This window comes from Actinia tenebrosa, unplaced genomic scaffold, assembly GCF_029948245.1.
Source record: "Actinia tenebrosa isolate PJP-AT-01 unplaced genomic scaffold, QUT_ActTen_1.0 PGA_scaffold3__52_contigs__length_22856419, whole genome shotgun sequence".
NCBI lineage: Eukaryota > Metazoa > Cnidaria > Anthozoa > Actiniaria > Actiniidae > Actinia > Actinia tenebrosa.
In genome coordinates, this window is record NW_028292580.1 from 21727942 (window position 1) to 21749660 (window position 21719).

At 35.3% G+C, this 21719-nt stretch overlaps 1 protein-coding gene across 3 annotated transcripts in view; it reads right to left on the reverse strand.

The window, feature by feature from the left end:
• The window catches only part of LOC116295683 (adenosine receptor A3), a 40237-nt gene that overhangs the window by 4425 nt on the left and 14093 nt on the right, over nucleotides 1-21719 (reverse strand). The window contains exons 1-2 of one of the 3 annotated variants that reach the window (XM_031703583.2): nucleotides 16062-16138; nucleotides 11408-11470 (exon numbers count right to left, since the gene is read on the reverse strand). The gene's annotated coding sequence lies outside the window, so the exon portion shown is untranslated. Of the gene's footprint in view, nucleotides 1-3857; nucleotides 3921-11407; nucleotides 11471-16061; nucleotides 16139-21719 lie in introns of those variants that run through there. The other 2 variants (XM_031703584.2, XM_031703587.2) reach the window with 2 other exon arrangements.

The window sequence follows — 21719 nt, forward strand, 5'->3', positions numbered from 1 at the left end:
AACAGCTCCGAACATTGCATACTTTAATTTCTATATACATTTTTTTTGTGCCTGTCAAATGGGAGTTCAATTATGCGATGTTTAATAGATGTTGAATTCATTTTATTACATTGCCTTAAAGAAGGAATACATGACTGAGGTCCGTCAGTTCGTTCGTTCGTTTGTTCGTTCGTTTTTTCGTTCGTTCGTTCGTTCGTTCGTCCGTCCGTCCGTCCGTCCGTCCGTCCGTCCATCCGTCCGTCCGTTCGTTCGTACGTTCGTTCGTTCGTCCGTCCGTCCCTCCGTTCGTTTGTCCGTCCGTCCGTCCGTCCGTTCGTACAAAATAGTTGATGCATCATTACGTTTTGAATTTTACATGATGCTAGCTTACAAATAAAAAAATGATACTCAATGGAATGAAACGTGATCTGAAATGTGTAAACATTATGCAGAAGCTGAATAAATCTAAATATTCTCCAAAACACGCTTTTTTGTCCAAGCTTTCAGTTTCTCTGACAAAATATTTGCTTTTTTCAATCATCAATTGAAACTAATCCAGTAAGAGTTCTTATTGTTTAGATATAATTATTAAGCTTTGTCCTCTATTGTAAATATTGTTATTTTTTGTCCAAGGTTTTATTGTAATTCTCCATGCGCCGCTAGAGTAAATAATACTGTTTATTTTCTCCATTCTTTGTTTCTGTTCGAGGGGAAGGAAGCTATACGTGTGAATGAAAAGTTACGAGTAAGAAGATGTCTAAACACAATTCAAGTGCCATTCAACTCTTTCCGTTGTCTTGTCTAGCTAGTTTATTGTAAACCATGAACTACACTGACAGCTAATTAGAATCACGGCTATCTCGTCCAGATCATGTCATCATTTTTCGGTGTAATATCGGTTTGCTTTTTTACTATTGTGGTTTATAAACACAAGGGAATCGATTTCCTTGCGCTGATATGACTCCTGATAAACTGAGAAGACCTGTTTGGAAAGTGAAGTGGAAGGAGTTAAAAGAAGAAATGCAAGGCGGAGGTTATAAGTTAGTTTTGCTCGATCTTTTCTTGTTTCTGTATTTCCCTTCCAGTTGTTTCCCATCCCATCCAATGCCTTTCTTTCTTTTGTTTGTTTTTTTTCTTTTTTCTTTTTTGTTTTTGTTTTTTTCGTTTTGTTTGTTTTTTTTTTTTAATTCTCGTTATCAGTTTGCCGGCTTTCTTCCATCTTTCATATTCATGATATTTTTCCTCCGTCTGTCTGTCAGCTCATTTATTTATTCTCCCAGTTATTTATTCTTTTATCTCTTAAATCTCTGATCTGTCTCTCTCTTTCTTATTCCTTCTTTTGTTTTCACCGACTATTTGTCAACCTTTTGCAGCAAAGAAACCCAAAAACAAACAACATGTTTCCGCGGTCACAATTAAGTTCACTCACGCTTTCAAACTGAAATTTTACAGCTAAGCAAATAAAAAAAACCAAGAAATATCGAATTTTCGCACTTCTCTCAATCCTGCTTTCCTTCACTCGCTTTTCTATTTTCTCTTTCGAAATATTTCACCGATATTTTTATGCTATTATTTAAGACTTCGTCAGACAAAATTCACCTGATAAATTCAAATCTTTTGGGTTAAACCAAGAAAGTATTAAGTAATTAAACAATATCAGATTCCCAATGAAATATTCGATAGTAGTTTGAACGTTACACACATCCGTCAATTCATGCCTTTTGTCTTGTTTTGTATGTAAGTCCCTCTTAAGCAACAGTGCTCTAAATTTTGTAAAATCGCGAGGATGTTTTTGCAAGGCGGGAAGATATATATATTTTTATTCGTCTACATAAATCTCTATTGAATCAGAATTAAGTACATGTAAACAACAGTATATTATTTTCCAAGGTCACAAAGACAACTAGAGAGTAGGCTGATTAAGATTCCCGTTTTTCTTTCCCGCAAACGGCAAACGTGACCACGTTTTCATCGTTTCCCTACATTTGATTTTACCTTTTGCAAACCTTTTCAACAAAGACAAGTATTCTTTTGTTCATATTTACTACTTAGAGATTTTTGCGATTCCTTTTCACTATTTTTAAAGAATATTTTAATGGTCAACTGACTTTTCACGTTTGCCGTAAACGAGAATCTTAGACTCTCTACTTTACGTAGGAGTAGGAGGAACGTCGCCTCGGAGGGTTTCTAGCCTTAAGGCTACAACTTAATAATCACTGCAAAGCCAAAGAGACTGATTAACATGCAGATAACGAGAAGTAAGAAGCATGGGTAGTGAGCACTCTTCATCTGATGCGACCCGGGTTCGATTCCTGGGCTCGGAGTCCTATTTGAGTAGGTTGCCACTATTTTCATCGCTACGCTAATCGAGACGACATATGCGGCCGGGAAAATCGGACAATATATTGTTTGCTACCGTTGCATACTCAGACGGGTGCCTTTGACGGGTATAGACACCAGTGCCAACGAGAAATATCTTGAGGCAGATTTTCAACCTTGCTTTAGGCTAAAGCATAATGAAAAGACATAAATGATACTAAATGGAATGACGACGCGTGGCCTAAAAGGAAAAAAACATTTTGCCAAAAGTAGGGACAAAGTTTATTGCTTCCTTAATCGATCATATTAGCAAAAAAAATCTTTAGAAGCTAGATTAGGTTTAATAACGAATCTGAAATTGCAGTAGCTTTTTTGACTTCCAACGGGTTGCGATACTATTTTCGATTGGTGATTCAACTGGCTGGCGCCAAAAGACGCCTATTTTAGAAAATTGGCCATAAATTAAATTAAGTCATAATTTTTTTTCATTTGCTTGCGTTCAATTTAATGAAATTACATAGAGGATATTACATAGGCGCGCGGAGATACGAAATTTATCTTCGAGTGTTGAAAAGATCTCTCACAAGTGAGCGCAGCGAACGAGTGAAAAGATTTTCAACACGAGAAGATAAATTTCGTATCTCCAAGCGCCCATGTAATATTCTGTTTATTATATAATTATCAATGGAGTATGTTTTGGCTTTTTCAGGCAATTATTTCCGTGTATTTTTGAATAGTCATCGCAATGGTGTTATCTTCACACATGAAAATAACATGTTATTTTCACGTGTGAAGATATCAATTTTTCGAAATAGAGAAAAATAGATATTTCATTGGTAATTATATAATAAAAATATATCTTATTCGAAATATCAGTCAGGTTGCAGTAGCGGTGAAGATTATGCGATATCGATCTCTACTCTAATAACTTTACTCTACTTATTATTTATAGTTAGATAGTATATGACTTACATTACCATGTGAATGCTTTTTATAGATTACCTTTAAAACGTTAACAACAGTAAGGGCAATCGAACTGTTAACACTTTTTTTTTTTAAATGCATACTGAAATCTTCCTTTGAGTCAATCGAATCAATGAAAATAAATTTACTAGTTTTTTAGCTAGTTGTATCTCTTCTGAAAATGAATTTGTTTTGATCAATTAAATATTGCTTCATTATAGAGGGTTTGAAACAATAGAAAGTTCAAGAAATAATAACACGAAAAAAATTTAAAATTCTCGCACGGTTCGATTGTTTTCACTTTATAAGTCGACTCTCAAGATGGTTAGTATTTGGCTTCATAGATATAATAAGATTGTAAGGCGCTCAGATCTGGATCAGCCTAATACGATAGATTAAACAGGGGTAAATACACGATCAAGAATGACCATGGCATACCTAGACAATATCCTAGCCGAGCTCAGTTTATCATTACTCAACGCGTTTACACTTCAGAAGTCGAAAAAAAATCAAAATACGATAAAATAGACGTATAAACTTATATATAGGATAAGAAGTAACCTCAAAACCTTATTTGTCCCTTATTCACAGCTTACCTCAGCTTACCACAAAAATTTAGTCAATTATTCTTCGTCCTTTCTTACCTCCAACAGGTTTCAAATGAGAGCAAAACTAACAGTACTGTTATCATTTATTATATCAGACAGCATTCAACGGGTTCTGATTGGACGCCCTAAGTTTTTTCCTCGCATTTTGATTGGCTCAGACAGTGATGGCCAGCCCAAAATTTCCCACCATTTCTGTGAGTGTTTGCGGGTGATATTTAACTTTTGTAAAACTGTGTGTATTAGTTTTGAAGCTATGGCGTTTTTATTATAGAAGCCTAATAAATTAGCTTATGAAAACGTGGCCTCAAGACTAAATTTGATTAATTTGGAAAACGTTTTCTCGCCGCGGGAAACTAAGATAGCAAGTGCTATTTGTTTACCCTTTCTTAAGTGTGTCTTAGTTTAAGCCGATATAAAAAATCTGATAAGCACTGATTTTCTTATATAGTTAGATTCAATAACACTGGTTATGATTAAATCTGTGGATCGTATATCCTTGCGGATTGTAAAAATCGGCTTGTGTGTGCTAAAATTGATATAGCAATAAGAGTTTGAGATGGCGTGTTAGATTATTATATTTTTAGCCGATAGCCCTGAACCTGGGCAATTTATTTTGTACAGGAATTTTTGTTTTATGCCTCATGGCTGTGCAGGAATTTTTTTTGGACATAATTTGGATTTTTTTCTTGCACTTTTCTTATGCATGATTTTTCTTTCACTCTTTAAAGCTGTGCTCGAATTTTGCTTTGGTTTTTGCCCCTCCCCCCCCCCCCCCCCCCAAAAGTCTAATGGTCTGTCCCTTAATACGTTCAAAAGCCTGGAGCAAATCGTGTAAATGGATCTCGTGCAAGTGTGAAATCTAAAAACACAATAATCGAGAGTAGTAAAATTAGTTAAATGCTTTTACTATAATTAGATCTTATGGTACGAATGAAATAAAAAATTTTGTTGGGTAATTAAAGATAGGATCAATTATACATGTCTGTGAAAATCGCACGTTATACTTTGTCATTTATTCTCTATACCTAAAGGGTATCATTTCTTTGAGATATGGATCGAAATATATTATACAAAGAATCTTATTCTCGAGACACGTTTGCTCTACTTTTGCTTTACTTTGAATATGGATACAACTCAAACAAATAATCTTATTCTCAAGAGAATGAAACGTGGTCTGAAATGAGAAAACATTACTCCCAAAGTAAAGAGTTTTAGAGTTTTATTTAAAAGTAAAACCAATTGCTGCTCCTTTTCTGCTGTTTTGAGCGTTTTTCTACTAACTGAGGGCAGCCATGGAAGGAGGCAGGAACGTTTGTCTAATCTGATTTACATAAGAAAGAATTCAGTTTCCCAAGGGAGAAAGGCTCTAGTGTTGTGCCTCCTGTCACGTGATGGTTCAAAGCCTCTATTACATGCGTTTTTTCCCGCCAGTTTCCCGGTTCCTCTGAAACTCAGAACCATGGCCATAAAATAATTTCAGACATCATCTAAACAGAGGTTGCTAAATTGCGAAAGAGGCGGAGTGATATAGTGATGATGTAGATAAAATTCACGTCCGTTTGGTGTGTTCGTAAAGCGGTCGTGTTTCGATCCTCTCCCTCTGCCAACAAGCTGCTCTCTTCCCTGCCACGACGATTTTCGTTTATCCTTTTAAAAAATATGATCTTGTTGTTGTTATAAATACGATACGTAAAATGAATAGAGAAACACACATAATTGTACGCCTTTTACAGGGGCGTCGACAGGTAATATTGCCATAAAACCCACGCGTTCATCCCTTGAGCTTTCTTTCTTTCTTCTTGATATTGAAAAAATTCTTTCTTTCTTTCCAAATTTGTGTTTAAATTGAGGCCCTTCTACGTCGTATCGGTAACTCATTTCCTATATAAAGCCCACGGGTCATTCTCTTGAGTATTATTTCTTTCTTTTCCGGTAACGTTATTGAATGGAGCTACTAAGTGTATTGAAATTTACCTCAGGAAAAATAGTTTTATTCTTAAGAGAATTGAAATGGAAAGAGTAAAGAGTAAAATAATCATCTAGCATCCAAATATGGAAAAATTTAATCTGCAGTCAAATGTAGTTGATGCTGTTTGTACGACAGCTGTTATGAAGTATAAAATCATCTAAAATATTTCGATAAAAAGCGCGGAAGATGTCAAGGATATAGTAACTAGTATATATATACACTAATATAATTTCCAACTAATTCAGCATTATTATCATTACATCCGTCACTATTTATGCGTCTCTTTACCTTGGGCGTAAATAATGTTTTTCCATTTCAGACCACGAGTCATTCCCTAGAGTATCATTTCTTTGTTTAACAGTTGCAAACTAAAAGATATATGCAATGCGGATATAACTCGACCAGCAAAAAGACTTACTTCCAAGAGAATGACACAAGTACATTAGTAGTGGTTTAGTCGACTTCTCTGACCGGTTGCTCTAGTTAGCTTTTTTAATTTATCTACTCTACTTCCATCCGCTGTCGTGGTTCTTTAAATTCAAAATCTCTATTCTCTCTATACTCTATTATCTAATAGGATAACACTTATACATCTTCAATACAATACAGTCTAATATCACTAAGTTCCCCTCCACAAATATCCATATATTTTTGAGAAAGGATTTTTTTATTCGATTTTCAAAAATAAATTCTAATCCGCACGTAGCGTTTTCGAATCGTTTTTGCCCTTCAACACGTATCCGTTTCTTCAATTCCATTCCCAAAGATACAGATATCCGTATGTGTATATATACTTGTGGATCGGGCCTAAGGCTATTAGTATGTCAAGACCAATTTCAAGCTGTCTTAGAAGAAATAAATGGGAAGATCATTTTTTAAAAGCGTGAAAATAACGAGGAAAAAAATGCTAAATAAAAAACAAGGCCGGCCTTTTTTGCTACTGATATAAAATATAAGAATACTTAGTATTCGCATGAACTGCCACAGAGAATCGGGGATTTTGCGCGTATATTGAATAGTTAGATAACGAGATATTTGATATTACTTTTAGCGCTAAGTTGTTGGAGAGGCTTTTATTGGCTCATTGTTTTTCATTAAAAACAATTAAGGGAGGACCTTCAATTTTTTTTATCAAAGCCTGAAACAACCTCTGGGCTGATCTAAGTCAGGGCATGGATAACTCACAGATAGAACCCTGAAACAAACTCTGGGCTGATCTAAGTCAGGGCACGGCTAACTCACAGATCGAACCCTGAAACAACCTCTGGGCTGATCTAAGTCAGGGCATGGCTAACTCACAGATTGAACCCTGAAACAACCCCTGGGCTGATCAAAATCAGGGCATGGATAACTCACAGATCGAACCCTGAAACAACCTCTGGGCTGACCAAAATTAAGTCAGGCCATTGCTAACTCACAGATCGAATTAAAATCTAGCGTGTTATGTTTTGAGAAGGAAGGGGCTGATCAAATGGAGAACCCGGAGAAAACCCGTCGAATCAAGGGAGAGACCTAACAGACTGACATATGCGATGTGCCGAGAACAGGAATCGAACGCGATACCCCATTTATTTATAAAATGGTTGAAAAAAGATGGGTTTTTTCGAAGCTAAGAGCGAAGGGTGTTCTGGGTAAGCAGTTAATTAGGCTTATATTATGCATATTTTGCAGTTTTGCAGCTATCGAACATTCTTTCATTTTATTCTATGCTTATAAACCCTAATTAAATACGTTTAAAATACGTTGACACACATATATAATTAACATTGATTACAAAATACAGAATGTCACTAAAATATACTCACAGAAATTAAAATTTACAATATTCAATATGTTACAAAAATAATATTGTGATAATTACAGAGGATATTTTATTATAATTCAGTATTGTATTCCAAAAAGGAAGACAGTCCAAAAAGACTGTCTGTATGCAAACGCTCTCCAAATAATTGCTCCGTAGGAAATCGACTACCCAGAATAACCCTCGGTCTCAACTTCGTTGTTTTCTCCTTTTAAACCCGACAACATAGTGTCATATTGGGTGTATGTGTATAAAGAGCTTAAAAGCTATCTATATCTATCAGGCCTTCATTCGTATCTAAGCAGATCAGAATCGCCATCGAAATCAGCTTACATTTAGTTATTTATGCATTCATATGCTTGGCTATGTTAGCTTTCTTTCATTAATATTTTCTAGTAGTTTATTTTATTCATTCGTTCATTTTTCTAGTGTCTTTATCTTCCTTTCACTATCTCATCTTTTTTTTTTTCGTTTCCAGCTTGGTTTTTTATTTCGTTTCTTTTGTTTCTTTTTGTTTTGTTTTGTTTTCTTTTGGTTTTTGTTTTTTGTTTCCTTCGGTTGTTCCACTCATTTACCTCCTTCGTCCACTGATTTCGTTCATTTTCAGTCTAATTTTCTGCTATTCTACAGTTCAAAATAAACACTCCTTCGATGTCTTATCGTTACTAACTTATACAGTTACAAATACCAAAAATCCTGTGTCTCAACACGGATTTAATCTTTGATGTACACCCATATTTATATATACATGTTTCATATATTTCGATACAGCAAGTATCATAATGCAGTAACACACGTTGATGTCAAGACAATATCGGCAATATTGATAAGCTACTCCTTATCTTAATGAAAAAAGAAAGCATGCTTACATCTATATCTCTCTATCTCTCACACACACACACACGCAACGCCTTCGAAAAAAGTAGTTATTGAATGTTCGGGTTACAAAAGTTGAAAGTTTGAAAAATACATAAAACTTCATAGTCTAACGCAGGCTAACAATAAGATGCTAGCTTGCAAATAAGATGGCTCGAAACTCGTAGACTATTTTTGCCTAATCTTATTTTACTTAGTATATTAATAAAGCCGCTTATCACCTTCTTCTTATAAATCCCAGAATTTCAAAAATCCTTTAAGAGTATCAAAAATAGAAGTGACAAATTCTGATGCAAGTCCGTAATTATATTTTGTTTTCCAAAATGTCTAGGAAATTTTTAAAATTTTTTTAAGTATTCTAAGCCAAGCCAGAACAAGAAACTCGTAAATTCGTATTGTTTGCTTGAGAAGAAAATAAATAAATAAATAAACGAATAAAGAAGCGGAGTTCCTCTCAGATGTCACTTATCTTTTGCTAATGACGTTTTTGACAATGCAAACAAGCGGTCCTTTGAAACTTTTCTTATGAAGAGCTAAACTGCTCACGAAATTGAATCCTTGCACGAAGTCTAAATTTCTACGACCAATATTTTTCGTGACGAAGATTATAAGAATCGTTTTAACGTTGTAATTATAAAATGCGTTTATCGCCTAGGCAAGCCTTCCCTCTAATCCCCAAAGCTCAAAGTAAATTCTATAAAAATGAGAGCGTTGAGTAAACACAGCTTTAAGTAGACAGCTCTCCTATATCGACCACACAAAAGACGATTTACATAGATTAGTAATTCTATCGAAAGAATAGCAACAGTATGAGTGCGTAAATCAATAATTTAATCATAAAATCTGTCTAGTGTAATCCGTTTTCGTGCCTTTTTCACCTATCTTGTTTAAAATTTATATTGTTTTTTTTAAGTACAGTAAGGCAATAACCGCTCGTTGCTTCTCCAAACCAAAAAAAGAACACTTAAATGGTTTTTTCCTCCGGTGATTGGCATTTATGGCGAGGCGTTTGATAAATTGGTTATCAAACGTAGAGATAAATTAGAGTTTGGATTGACTTGATAACGAACTGTTTAACATTTCCAAATTACTGTGTTTTCGAAATTTGAGCTAAATATTTAGATCAAAAACAAAGCATATTCAAATATTTTCTTAAAAAATTCTATACAACCTTTTGTAAAAAAAATTGGAATTGTCGGATTTATTGAAACTAAACCAAATGAATCTAGCGCTCGACATATTTTTCAATGGACTGTTTTAGATAAAATAAAATCATATTGTACAAATATTACATTAACAATTTAACGTTTAATAAGAGAATTTCGTTGGGTTTTTGGTGATTTTGAAGGTTTGATCAGCGACACCGTTAAGTTCTCCAGTAGAGCACTTGTAGAGATTTGGCGAGCAAACAAGATAGAGGGAATTGGCCAAAATCGAATGACAAACAAACAAACAAAACAAAGAAAACTTGTTTTGCCATTCCCTATGTGATGCAAGTCAGTAAAAATAAAAATGTGAAATCTAAATCATTAAGAATATAGATTATCTTAATGATGTAAAAACGGCTTTATATAGTCCAAAGCTGTCGCTATAAGTTTTGCGATTTTATCTCAAATTTCGAAATGCATAAAATAGCCCACTTCTAGAGAAGTAGAGGATTAAATTGTAAAAACCAACTGAACATTTGGTTCCTAATGAGTTTATGAAGAGATCAAAGGAATAACGAAAATACAAAATCATAAGATTAAAAGACAAAAAAAACAAAAAACAAAACAAAGAATTTTTCAAAATTAAGCTTAAAAAATCTCAAGTTTACATTCATCAATCGATTGAATAATTTGTAACAAAACGTGCTATGTCCAAAGAAAATTAAAAACCCTTCCAGCGAAAAACCGAAAAGAAAAAAAAACCTTTATCATCGTGATTCAGAAATCTTTTAAAGTGTTTTTAGTTTTCTATTCTCATTGCATGACAGCTGCCAAAGACTTAGGTGGTCAATATCTATTGATAAATCTATATTCACTTCCGAATTTATATGAAGCATTACAAGTTTGTAAAGTAGAAATTCGTATGCCGAGACGGTACATGTATGCTTAGAAGAAGACGTTTTCTTCCCGAATATGATCAGCTATAATTTACTAATTTTTCCATATTGTCGAAAACTGAACAAGATATATCCAAGTCCCCACGCTAAGTGCAAACCCACATTGTTAAAGCGTTTGGGCGGAGCAGTTCTCAAAGATTTTCGTCGTCTTGTTGCGGCAAGTAATCTCGAATTTACTGACCTAACGTGTCCACAAACAGAGCCACGCCAAAAGTTCAATTTTGTGCATATTTTCATTGATTTAATACACGGGTTTGCTTCAATTTGTACTTAACTTGTACTCGAATATGATCATTTTAAATCGAATTTCCCGCCTGGCGTTTATGTTGCTATACAACAGTGATAGGGCACACGTTTGATTATGATAATAGGACCGGAGCAAAGCTTTAACAAGTTTTAAAAAATACGAACTTCTAAAACGACGAACCGACATAGCACAATAAAAATGACTACTAGTGAAACAAGGCGACGTTAACATAAAACACATTCAATCAACACATTTTTAAACCTTTTTAAAGCGCACACCGTATTCTTCGCAAATATTTATTATTAAAAAGAAATGATGCTAGAGGAAAAATTGTTTGAATTCAACAACAAAAGAGCACCCTTTCTAGAGTATTTCTAGTATGAAGAAAAATTTTGAAAAAGTTGAAAAATAAGAATGAAATAAGACGAAAATCCCTGCATTCGTAATCAACCCCAACCATTGTGTGCCTTAAAAGCGAAAATGTTGAGACCAAATATCAATTATTTAATAAATTTTCAAATTTCTACTTCTTTCTACTTACCCAGCTTGATTTTCTTAATCGACGTTTGAAACCAGAAGTGATGTAGAGAATGCAACGACTGTCCTGTGCAATAAAATCAACGTTTGCTTAAAAAGAGGCGAAATGTCATATGGGAAGGACTTAGAGGGATTTTCTGTAGTTTAAAATGGTATTTTGTCAGCTCTTGTTTATTAACCAATCACGAGGTTGAACGTCTGGAAGCCATTGAAATGTATTTTCTGCCTTAACCAATAGAAACTCCAGAAAAACAAACATTAATTCTTTGTGGTGATTCATCCAATAAGAATTGAGAAGTGAGTAGAAGCCATTTCGAAGCTAGTCTTTGACCAATCAGAACTCTTTTTTTAGAGTGGTATTTTTAAACTATAGCAAAAACGATAAGGTTTTTCAAGATCAATCAAAGCAAGTAAGATAAGGCTCTCTTTAATTAACACCGTAATATCATTCTAGAAAAATATCCTTCAAACAAAAAATAAATAGCAACATTATCATTATAAAACTGAAATACTACGTGGGGTATTTTCAAGACTATTCAACTTTAATGACTGTCGACGTTTCAAACTTATCTCGAAAAGCTCAAGCTTGTTTACCTTATCTTTTTTATCTTTTTTTAATTCGGCATTCTATTTCCTTTTTAACGTCATTAGACGTGTTGTTAAAGAAAAATTAGTTTGTTTTGCACGTATAGATATCCTGGGTTTTTTTTTTGCTTGCATTATACGACAACGCCCGACGGTATGTCCTTGAAAAATGATGACAAAACGTCGACACAAGATATCGCTTTATTTACGTATACTACTTCAATTCAGCGTTAAAAGACTCAAATTTGAGATTGAGCTGTCGCGACGGACCGACAGAATTGTCACAATCTATTACCACACATTTTAATTTGAACAAGTTGATGTGATGGTTTTTATAATCATGACAAATTGGATGAATTTTTTGATTAAAAAAAAATAGAAAGACTGAATCCGTTGCGCATTTACTGTCTTTTTTCGTTTCGTATCGCGTTTTAGAAGCCGGATTTTTGTACGGCTTTGATGTCAAAGTCTGTTTCAGTAACCAAACAAAGACCAGAACGATTTTGAAAAACGTACGAGATACAAAACATGGTAAAGGAAGTGTTTGTTTGTTTATATCGCGTTGTTTTTTGTTGTTTTTTTTTTGTTTTTGTTTGTTTTTTTTAATTTTCATTATTTTTATTATTTATTTTTTCGACGCAAAAGCAAAAATATGATCACTGAATCTAAAGACTAAATATTTCTTTTTCATTTAGAAACGATTTATCAATTTACTTCAAATTTGGAAATAATTACTGATTTTGAAGGCTGGTCTGATTCCTTACGTTGATGATATAACCGATAAGATGAGGATAACCTGAACTATGAAAATAAGCCAGTATTTTTTCCATTTTCAAGAAATTTTCAAGCGGTTGTATTCGTGCAACCGTTAAGTGACCCTACTGCAAGGCCAAGACTAACTCTTTTCTTATGGGTTTCTTGGGGAAGCAAACCTATTCTCCACAGATGTGTCGCAAACAAGCAAAACGAAATTGTCAGGTTTAATACCCCAGTGAAACTTGTATCGCCATCAATGCTGATGCACAGAAGTTTCAGCGAAAAGTCTCAACGTATAACAGGGCATTTATACTTGAAGATCGAGAGAAAATTGTATGTTAGCGCGCATACAGCGAGTCGCTCCAGACTCGAATATTATATCAGTATCACGTCTGCAGTATGATTTATCACGATGTTTATCAGATATTTCGGAAATAAATTAGACTTATCATCAACACTAAATCACTGCCGGAATCAAACAGGAACCTATTCCAACCACAATAAAACCATTTATTTCACTTGTGAAAAACTTACAAGCTTGTTTGGAAATATTTTAAAGTATGGTTACAAACATGGAAACATTGTGTGTGAGTCCGGCTCGAGTTCTTGACATGCTGATTTCTTATTGAAATATTAAGTACAATTTATTTGGAACTTCAAAACCATACCCTAAACTTGCGATTTAGCCCAGTCAGCTAGAGTTAACTTTTTGTGTGCGTGTATGTGTTTTTGTTGTTTTTTGTTTTGTTTTGTTTTGTTTCGTTTTGTTTTGTTTTGTTTTAAAAATTTTTTCCTGTTCTTTTTCTCGTGCCTTCTATAGCTCCTTCTCCTTCTCCTTCTCCTTCTTCTTCCTCTCTTCACATCCCGTATAGTTCAATCAATTCTTTCTCTCCCATCAAGCATGTTGATTTATTACAAAATATATATAGGATCGATCGATCTCGAATGTAGCGATATTGGAATCAGAAAGATTGGCTATTAAAAATATAATATATATGAAATGTAATTTGTGTCACTTAACTCGTGCTGTATTAACTGAATTCTATATTCTATATACGAAAACGTTGTGGAAAAACGAATCTTAAATCTCAAAAAATAAAAATCACTGAATAGGACAATTTTTAGCGGAGAAAATTTGTCATGTTTTTACTGGCTAACTCGTGCTTTCTTTTTTATTTGTTCAGTACGTTTGATTCATTATTTCCTGCAGTTTTTGCTGTTTTTACAACCCCTTTCCTGAAGTTAGGCCTTAACAGATTAAGAAACGCTTATCTTAAGTGCCGCCAAAAGCAGGGGTTTATTGTGTGGTAAAAGCGAAAATCCGGTCAAAGCTTGGAACAATACTAGTAAATTTTCATTGAGACAAACACCAAGTTTTCCTGAAAATTTCACTTTTTTTTTTTTTTTTTTTCCGCCTGCGAAACTTTAGTTTCCCTCAAAAATGCATGTTTTCCAAACTGTCTGGAATTTCCCTCTCGACGGTAATTTCTTATTATACCAAAGAAGCACTTTACTGCCTTAGTTACGAGAGCTCTTATTTATAAATCTACTTATTTTGAAAGCTCACAAACTTAATTGGCTTGGTATTCGTTGTGGTTTTGTCTTTTGTTCGGACGAAAGTAAAAGGACTACTGTTCCGTCTGCTGGGAATTCGAACTTAATATGCTGTTAGTCTCTTAACACTTGAGCGTCCTTGTACAGCAACGAACTCGTAGCAGAAGAATATATATTCGCTGCAATTTATCATAATCAAAATGAAAGAATCGACCGATCGCCTGAACGATCAGACTAAAAGAACTCCGGGCAGACGGACGGTCGAAGAACGAGCAAATAACTAGTGGTAAACAAAACATTTCAGAACGTTTTTCTTTTCTTTTCTTTTTTTTTTGAAAAACGAAAAAAAATTTTTGAATGCAATATTATGCAACCTTAAAAATCAATTGGCCTTTTGCTGCAGCCTTTCCCTTGAGTTTTATTCTTTTTTAACGGTTGGAAGAAAAAAAGAAAGCAGACTCTGAGAATTTAATATTCGTGGTTAGACAGTCATTTGCATAGTGGACACAAATATCAAAGTAATCTCAAAGTCGAAAATTGTTTCTCGGCTGGAATTTTCCGATATCGGTTACCAAGATACATTAGCTGAATGTAAACATTACACAAATGGCTTTATACATCCCGGTTGTTGGATAAGTAAGCCATAAAATTTCATTTGAATAAGGTTTTTTAATTAGCAAACTCGAAATATAGATTATACTCTTCTAAAAACAATTGCTAATGTTAACAACGGATGATGTAAAAACTAGTAGGAAAAACGTTTTTCCTCCGCATTTCTACTTCTCAGGAGAAAAGTGAAGTTGAGAATTGTACCAGTCGGCCAATGCCAGTAGTACCTGTAGCAAAAACCATGCGAGTTAAAAACACACAATTGCAGAATTTCGGGTGTGATTTTAAATGGTAAATTGATTCTTTATTAAAAAAGCTTACCGTTTGTCGATAACACCGCCTTTCTGATAAATAAATCGTTGGAAAGATAGCATTTATATGCTACTTATTTACTCGTTTAATTACAGTGTGAGAACTTTAACACCTATGTATTTAGTTAGAACTAACTCGTCACGAAAAGATTCATCACGAAACGTAAATAAGAAGGAAAAAAAACAGGCTGATATATGCAACAATTATAGTATTTGGCGGCATTCGGCGAATTAGGTCTCTCTCTAGGTTTGTTTTTAAGCATCGAAGTAGACAGATGGCTTTCATGCCATTCTCCAAGCATTGCAATCGATATAGTAAGGTTTTAATAGGATTTCTAGGTTTCCAAGTGGTCTCAGCACTGAATAGATTATTTTTTTTAGAAAGAAATTCAAAAGCAAACTGAGTTGGACGTCTAAAACAGGATATCTAATTATAAGGCAACACTGACTTTCAATATTTTGACTGCTGTTTTGAAAAGAATATTTCAAAAATACAGAAAAAGGAATAAAAAGTCTGCTGAAGTTTTTTCAGTTTTTGTTTATCAAAAAAAAAAAATTGTTTTAATAAACAGAAACTGAAAAAGGCGAAAAGTACATGGAAGATTTCTGTTCCACAATCCGTGGGAAAATTGAATGATTTAAAGTATATATTATTATTCATAGCGCAGATGGAGAACAATTCTGATACTATAAATATCAAGTTAACCCCCGATTTAGTCAAATCAGTGATTAAAACACAAACAATACTCGTACTACGAATTCTAAAAAACGAATCAAAGCCACTATGTATATATCTGAGATTTAAGTTAGAACAGCTAGGACTAGTGATGATTAAGCACATACCTACTTCAAGCAAGCGATTTTTTCATTCCACTTTAAAAGCGTTCAGCTTTGAGGCATCTGCTCAGACGGCGTCGAGGTGCCCCTCGGCGTTGACTAAAAATCTTTGCAACAAACATCAAAAATAATCAATGACATCATATCTACTACATGCTGACTTCTATTTGCATTAATTAAAGCCAATTCACCATTTTCCATACATCGGTTCACTGGTCAAACACAAAGCGCTCAAGCGAGGCGCTAAGGTACTTTCAAAGGATTATTCAAATTTGAACCTTGCAACCTCGACTGAATGCTTTGTGTTTTTGACCAGTGAACCGATGTGTGGAAAATGGTGAATCAAATCGTTTGGATATGTTGAAATTCATTCGCTTTTCTAGTCGTCAGTTGCACTGAAGATAGGGATGAGTCTAATTGCAGGGCGAAATAATTTTGATTGATTTCGCGAGTTTTTGTATTTAAAATATCAACAAGATCCTGTAAGTGGAAACTTGTATACAAAATAGTCAATGAGATATATTCGTAGAAAATATTTATGAGAAAGAATGTTGTTAGAAAATAGGTTCTGTAAAATGTATACGCTAATTATGCGACTTCGTCAACCAATTTTTATACGATACAAATCAACCAATCTCGATTGAGTATTTAAACAATAGAATCAACGACAAAAAGAAAGGGAGTGGGGGGGGGAGGGGGGGGGGAGAGAGAAAGAATTTGCAATGAGAAAAATAGTTTTCAGCTAAAGATAATGAGTGGGAAGAAGAAAGCAATGTATGAAAAGATCTAGTCGAGATCCACATTTTTGAAAGTTAAGGCTAGTGGTCAAACCAGTTGTTATGACAAAATGAACAAAATTCAGTATTTGGCGATTAGACATGCTGTAAAAAATAACATGAACGGTTTTGTTCAGTTAATAATTCGGTTTGTGGTGTATGTGGTTATTAAAACGATAGAGTTAAACTATTTCACATGAATTGTGTAATAAGCCGGAGCCAAACCAAACCTATCTCGTAAATCTTTTACACACATTCTTGGCTTGAGCGAAAATTCTAGTAGCGTTTATCAGTTGGTCGTTGCACTTATGCGTTATCAGGAAAATGCTAATAATGGTACTAATTAAAAGCAACACTTGCATTTAAAATGAAAATACCCATATAATTATACTGATTAGTGAGGGAAATGAGGTTTTTGTCGAAGCACAAGTGGAGTCGGGTTTTCGTTGATTAGCGAGAGAGGAAAAGATGAAATAAAGCCTGGGGCAACTGGGCATGACTAACATCTCTCTGAATGAGAGAGACTGGAATTGAACATACATCCAAGGTTCTACATAGGGTTGAGGTAGCCTTTAAAATATTAGATATGAATTTCAGCTAAGATATGCTTTGTGGAGGGCTCAAAAACATCTTATCTTGAAGTTTATAATGTAAAGGTCGGTCGTTTAAGTGTTCTTTTCAATAACGCTCCTTATGTTAAAGACTAAGCAACCAATTTCAACACCAAAATGTCTCCAGGTAAAGAAGCCGCTTTTGGCTTATAATTGATGCAGCAGATTGAGAGTTTCACGTCCGACCTCATTATGTGGAGCATCAATTTCATTTTGAGTAACAATTAAGTATATATTATAAATTACACGAAAAAGTTCCCTAAGGCACTTAAGCCAATACTTTAGCGCTCTGCTTATTAAAAATATCCCTATGCATTCATCAAAATAGGTACTTACAAAGTAATTTCAAATACGGTCAGAAAACTATAACGTTTGAAAGGAGAATCTATCGACACGTTTTTGAATTCATTGTAAGAGGCCCCGTCGAAAATTATTCTTAATTGAATTTATACTATACCTGCTTTTATCTGTACAATACTGATTTCAGTTTATTCCAAGTTATTTTTGCGTGTACAGATCATGAAGAGTTTTGGTCTTACAGAAAATGTATTGACTTACGAAAAAATGTTTAAAATATACCTTAAACGTCTTCAAGCTTCTATCTTTTTATGTTTTTTACTTCTTCATTTTATCTTTGGATACCAAACAAGGTATTGTCAACGTTGTCTGATCAGCCTTCAGCAAAATAAGTGGGTTTTTACCCTCGGGTTACCCCCCAAAGACGCAAAGGATTATGGCGGGGATGTGAAAGTCGAGAATAGGGGGAGACCACCGAAAGTAGCGAGGTTTCCATTGGCCAAAAAGCTCGCAATTTGAATAATTGTCAAAAGGTCCAAACACAGGGGATACGATAAAAGTAGTTTCTTAATTTGTATATATATTTGGCGACTATTTTTTAGTTGCCTTAAATTCCTGTATTTCAGCATGTTCTTCCTCTGAATGAATTTTCTTCTCTGCAGTCGTATTAGTGTCGGCATAGTGCATTTTTCGTATGTCTGTGAAAAGCTCAGTGCCGTGCCGTGACCGTGATGTTTTCTAGAATTTTAATTGCCTGATTTTTTTCTCGCGCAATGTGATTGGTCTGAAAGTGCTGTGACTTTGGCGTGACCGTGTCCGCGCCGTGTTTATGCCGTGTTCTGGGTATTTGATTGGATGGAGAGTGAATTCTCGAGCAATGTAATTGGTCTGGCGTATCCCTAGCCGTGTCAAGAACGTGTTCGTGCCGTGAGCTTTTCGCAGTCAAACGAAAACTGCTCTATCGACATTAAGGACACTGCTCTAACGAACGGCATTCGCGCGCAATACTTAGAGCGCTTTTCATAATTTCTGAGGTCTAGCTAAGGTATTTCTACACACCTCTTGTTAGAGTCTCTTCGATTCGGTTATTGAAAGTAAAATTTTAATTGAAGTGAAGAATACGAACAGCGGAAAATATACTAGTTCAAATAACTAGGGTTATCTAAGATGCGGCTTTTAAGTACAAAGTAGAACCTCGTTATAACTTACAAAACTTGGCCAATCAGTGGATAAAACGTTTGTTGAACTTTAATGGACAAACATGTTGACTTTGTCTGCAAAGGCTTCAAATACTTGATATATCATTCATCATATAACATTTATGCCATTTCTTTTCTCTTAGCAAATCGGTCTATTCAACATATCAGTGCAAAAGTTTGTTAAATTTGCCTAATGCAGCCTATCCACACTATCCACCAAACCCGTCACCCTCGACCATCTCTACCCTGTCCACACTGGCATGCTAACTTGACTATCTCCACCCTATCCACGAGGGAAGGCACCCTTGACTATCTGCACCCTATCCACAAGGGAAGGCAACCTTGACCATCTGTACCCTATCCACAGGGGAAGGCACCCTTGACCATCTGCATGTACCCTATCCACAGGGGAAGGCACCCTTGACTATCTGCACCCTATCCACAGGGGAAGGCACCCTTGACCATCTGTACCCTATCCACAGGGGAAGGCACCCTTGACCATCTGCATGTACCCTATCCACAGGGGAAGGCACCCTTGACTATCTGCACCCTATCCACAAGGGAAGGCACCCTTGACCATCTGAACTCCATCTACAATGGAAGGCACCCTTGACCATCTGCACCATATCCGCAATAGAAGGCACCCTGGACCATCTGCACTCCATCTACAATGGAAGGCACCCTGGACCATCTGCACTCCATCTACAATGGAAGACACCCTTGACCATCTGCACCCTATCCACAAGGGAAGGCACCCTTGACCATCTGAACTCCATCTACAATGGAAGGCACCCTTGACTATCTGCACCCTATCCACAAGGGAAGGCACCCTGGACTATCTGCACTCCATCTACAATGGAAGACACCCTTGACTATCTGCACCCTATCCACAAGGGAAGGCACCCTGGACTATCTGCACTCCATTTACAATGGAAGGCACCCTTGACCATCTGCACCCTATCCACAAGGGAATTCATCGCAATTCATCGTCAATAAGAGGACAAACACATAAAAAACGGATGTCTATTTGTTAATTGGCCGGTACTATGGTTAGATAGCCATGTGCATGAAAACAGAAATATTATTGTCGATAAACGCGAAATAAAACTGAATAAATGCGACTCATTGGCGTATCAGCTCATCAAAACGATGAATCGTGCAAGACCTTTGAAAATTAACAGCTGTTTTCTAAAAGCATTCCATGTACAAAAGTAGCCAACAACGAGGTTTGCATTAGTTTTTGATGGTTGTTATGGCATACAGTCGATCTGCAATTTACCATTGTATCAGCTCATCAAAACATAAAATTCAAAACGAGGAATCGTGCAGCACCTTTGAAAATTAACAATTGTATTCTAAAAGCAAATCATATTTTTTAAATAATTGATATAAAAAGGAACTTCAGTTGTTTTATCATATGACCCGTATCTGCTCGGCCGGGTGCGCGCTCTTAAAAAAACCTTCGGGAAAATGGCGTGAGCAGGACCGTACGGCTTTTAGCGAGCAGGGCCGTACGAATCCGTACGGTCCTGCTCGAAACCTGCGACCGTATTTTATTTCTTTTCTTTTATCATAGGGTCATATGATAAAATGCTTATTGACTGAGTTGCGCTCGGTCCGTGCGGCATCACCTCGAGCTAAATATTTTCCCGTACGGCCCTCCCACTCAGTCAATAAGTACATAGTATTCAAGTATTCAGTATATCAAATTTCTCATTGATGTGGGTGCTCTTGATTGCACTGCTTAGAAAAGTGCGGTTTCTTAATAAGTACTATCTAAAGCTGTCTTCTCTTTTGTAAGCCAATAGTATAGAAAAAGGCGCAGCTCAGTAACGACCATCAACTAATCTAAGCTACGATAAAAGGTTGAAATATAATCAGAATGAGTTAGACATCATCGTAAATTATCACGACGCCGTTTGGGTGCGCATCCTAAGTGCCTTAATTTTCGGGGGCAGAAAGAAAAACAGAAATTAAGAATCGCGTCTTCGAAATAGAAAGGAATCATTTGTCGTTGAGTTGGATTCTTTCCCATTATTTTTTTGTTTTGATAGTCTGAAATCGTGCATGAATCATTAATCTCTTCTCTAATTCATTATTTAATTCATGATTAACGATTCTGCTTTTTCATATTTACATCTGATTCCAATTATTTTCCAAAAAAACGGATTAAAAGTCATTTAATATAGTAAATAGAGACACTAAGTACGTACCATTAAGCTGAATTCGTTTTGAGCAACTAAACGCTGCTAGCCAATTGGTGCTATTTTTAAGTAGACACACTGTAAACTCAAACTTTCGTGTCGAAGTCAAGTGTCTTTGATAGGTTGAAATAGAGCACCGATTTTAACGCGCCTAGTCGGCCAAGAAGCAAAAAGATGTTAACATTAAGTACTTAATATACTTGGCGACAATTACGAACAATTTTAAATTGTCCAAGGATAAATAAATAAAACAATCAAAAGGCCACTTTTCAAAGCGGCGCCTTATTGATTTATATTTTGTAGACGATGAGACTAAGTACTGAAACAATGCTTAGGTAAGTGAAATGGATATCTTTAAAAAAACAAATTTTATCGATACCCTGAAACAACTTCTGATATTATTAAAGTCAGTATAGATGATCAGTGCACGGCTAAATCACAGATTGAAAATCGTTCAGTAGCGTGCTTATATATGTTTTGCGGAGGGAGGAAAATCGGAGAACCCGGAGAAAACTCCTCGAATCAATTGTGAGGCTAACAAACTCACAGGTGAAACGGAATCCAGGAATGGAACTCG